This window comes from Falco punctatus (assembly GCF_963210335.1).
Source record: "Falco punctatus genome assembly, contig: scaffold_40, whole genome shotgun sequence".
In the NCBI taxonomy this organism is placed as follows: Eukaryota; Metazoa; Chordata; class Aves; order Falconiformes; family Falconidae; genus Falco; species Falco punctatus.
The window spans coordinates 396969-400861 of NW_027660300.1; positions in this window are offsets into that span (position 1 = coordinate 396969).

Below are 3893 nucleotides of genomic sequence, written 5' to 3' on the forward strand. Positions count from 1 at the left end.
GGAATCAATTGTTGATAGAGCCTGGGTTGTCCAAAAAGAAAAAGGGGGATGTGTATGTTATCGATTTGTTAATAAGTTAAGATTGATTGACTTTATTTGATTGATTAATTGATTTTATAAAATCATTTTATAAAATTGAAGAATAGAAGGATAAGAAATATTTTTAATGAAACTTATAGTTGCACAGTAAAAGCTGCTATGAGATCTTCTGTACGTCCTGTATCAAGGCTAGAAGAAGGGCCTTGAACTATTGTTAAAACATAGGTAATAACTCTAGGGTTGAAAGGTTCCTTTGTATCTAACTAGTCTTTTGTATATAGAAAGTATATTGAGATGTCAGAATGTAGGATTAATGGGAACTGGGGAGAGTCGACTGGAACAGCTTGTAGTTACCTGCCAAGAAACCGTGAACTTTAGTAAAAGGTAATTCTGGCCGGGGGAGATCGCGACCACCGACACATATACCACCTACCCAAATCGTACCCCAGACCCATTTCTGGATCTTTCTAAGCTTTATTGCGCAGAATCGGATATGGGAGGAGAATATGTTAATTATTTTTGGGAAACGTTATGATTATGCATGAATACTTAATGAATATGTATGAATAAGTTCTATATATGGAATCTGTTTTTGGGACCTGGCGTGCGTTGATCGTGAGAGGACTCACTCACGCACCCAGCCGTCAATAAAGAAGTGTCTGCTTATCTACATCACATTGGTGTCGATAAGTTCTTCATTCCGAGATTTCGGTAACAGTTTTGGCGACCCAGATGGGACCTCGCTGAAGGAGACTGGAGGAGTCGGGGACCTGATCGGTTCCAGCCGGCAACAAGGATTTCTCGGGGATACCCATCGATCCCCGATCCGTAAGGCTCTTCGCGACGTTCCCTGGATATTTGGTAAGACACTTCTTTTTTTAATTGTAGTAAGTGGGTGGGAGTCCCACTAAAGTAAGTAAGTGCACTAGAGAAAGTGAGGGGGAGTCCCACTATAATAAGTGTATGGTAAGGAATGGGTTGGAGACCCACCAGTGAGTTTGAGTCTCACTGAGTAAGTCTGCCTGTCAGACGCGGTGAAAGCTGCGCAGGGTTGGAGTAAAAGGATCCTTGTGGAAGTGGAAGCCTAGGCGTCTGCCCGTAAGACATAAGCGAAAGCTATTGCAGGGTTGGACAAAAGTGGAAACAAGAGAAACTATATGCTATAGTGTTCTCTAAGGTAGTGCCTCTAACAAAAACTTAGAAGAAGTTTTTGTGTTTGTGGTTTTGTGTTTGTGTATTAAGAAGAAAATTAAGAGGTATAATATTGTGTTATATGTTTGTTTAAAGTAACTGTGGGAAAGTGTGAGTGTGGCTGTAAGGGTGAGACGTGTAATTGAGAATGAAAGCGAGTGTGGAGTGTGGATCTGCGGATCGGAGTGACAGAGTTGAGTAATTGTGTATTGTACTGTGAGTAATTACACCATGGCAACTAAGTTAACTCGGTTGTTTAAAAGTAAAAGCATGGGTAATCTTGCTGTAAATGACAAAATCCCGAAAAATTCTTTGTTGGGATGTTTATTGGCACATTGGGGAAATTTACAGGATGATCTGCAAAAGAGTCAGATGATTGAGTATTGTAATAATTTGAGTATTGTAATAATTGGTGGCCTTTGTATATATTGGATGATCAGGAAAAGTGGCCCATGAAGGGGACACTGAATTATAACACTATTTTGTAGTTAATGCTGTATTGTAAAAGAGAAGGGAAATGGAATAAAATGCCAGATGTGGATTTGTTTTTTTTATTTAAGACAAAGAAAGGATTGGCAAGATGAATGTAAGCTAATTATTAGAGATAATTTGGTAATGGCTATAACTTCTGATAATAAGAAAGTGGAAAAAAAAATGTTGTTTAAATTGTGAGGTTGGGAGTGGATACAGGAGTGACATTTTTTTATTAAATACCTGTAAAGGAAAAACTGGAACAAAAACAGGCCATTCCTGCAACCCCTGGATTTGAAATTTGGAAATAAGATAATTCCACATGAATTTCTGTATGTACCAGAATGTCCGATACCCTTCTTAGGAAGAGATTTGTTATCCAAATTAAATGCACAGATTGTTTTTGACGAAGGAGAACGTTTCTTGAAAATACCTGAGTCAAAAACGAGAGAAATCTTGATGATACAAGAAAAGGTAAAGGAACAAGAAATTCCACCAGAGGTGGATTTGGCAGTGATCCCTACTGTATGGGAAACAAATATTACTGGTAAATCGAAACTAGCAGAGCCTGTTAAAATAGATTTGAAGGAAGGTGCAGGAACAGTGAGAATTAAACAATATCTAATCAAATCAGAAGTGAGACAGGAATTGAAGAAATTGATTGATAAATTTTTTGGAGTATAAAATTTTGGAAGAATGTGAATCTGAGTATAATACTCCTATTTTACCAGTCAGAAAACCTTCAGGTGAATATAGGCTGGTACAAGACTTGAGAGCAGTAAATCAAATAGTTAAGGATATTTATCCTGTAGTAGCAAACCCTTATACACTGTTAACAGCATTGAGGGAGAATTATCAGTGGTTTACAGTGCTTGATTTAAAGATGCTTTTTTTATTGTATACCTTTGGAAAAGGAAAGCAGAAAACTGTTTGCTTTTGAATGGGAAAATCCTCAAACCGGGCAAAAGATGCAGCTGACATGGACTAGATTGCCCCAAGGATTTAAAAACAGTCCAACTATTTTTGGAAATCAGTTAGCAAAGGAACTTGAAATCTGGAAACAGGATAAATCAAGACCTGGGCATTTACTCTTACAATATGTGGATGACATACTGATGGCTACAGAAGAAAGATTTACTTGTATACAGGTGACTATTGACCTCTTGAATTTCCTGGGACTAAATGGGTATAAGGTATCCAGGAAGAAAGCCCAGATAGCCTGCCAGACTGTGATATATCTGGGCTTTGAGATTTCAAAAGGACAACGACAATTAGGAAAAGATCGCAAAGAAGCTATTTGTGGTATACCTGAGCCGAGAAATATTCATGAGCTCAGAGCATTTTTGGGAATGACTGGGTGGTGTCACCTTTGGATCATGAACTATGGGCTAATACCTAAACCGCTGTACGAGGCCCAAAAGAACTCTCCCTTCGTATGGGGCCCACAACAGTAAAAGGCTTTTGTAGAGTTAAAACGTGCCTTAATGTCTGCACCTGCCTTGGGACTGCCAGATCTAACCAAAGATTTCCAGTTGTTTGTTCATGAAAGACAACACCTTGCACTGGGCGTGTTAACCCAGAGGATAGGAAGCTGGAAACAACCAGTCGGATATTTCTCTAAACAACTGGACACAGTGAGTAGAGGGTGGCCAAACTGCCTTCGAGCAGTGGCAGCAACAGTGATGCTCATACAAGAAGCTCGGAAGTTAACTTCGGGAAGAAAAATAACAGTCTATGTCCCACACATGGTGATAACTGTTTTAGAACAAAAGGGGGGACACTGGCTGTCTCCCAGCCGAATGATGAAGTACCAGGTAGTACTGACTGAACAAGATGATGTGATTTTAAAGACAACTAACCTGGTAAATCCTGCAGTGTTTTTAAGTTCCATACAGGAAGAAGGACAACTGGAACATGACTGCTTGGCTACCATCAAGTATGTTTACTACAGTCGTGAAGATCTGAAGGATGTGCCATTGGAGCGACCAGACTGGGAATTGTATACTGATGGAAGCAGCTTTATGGAGCAAGGAGTCCGATACGCCGGATATGCGGTAACAACAGATACTACAGTTATAGAAGCAGGAGCATTGGCGAGTACTACATCAGCTCAAAAAGCGGAACTCATCGCTTTAATTCGAGCCTTAGAATTAAGCAAAGACAAGAGAGTAAATATCTGGACTGATTCAAAA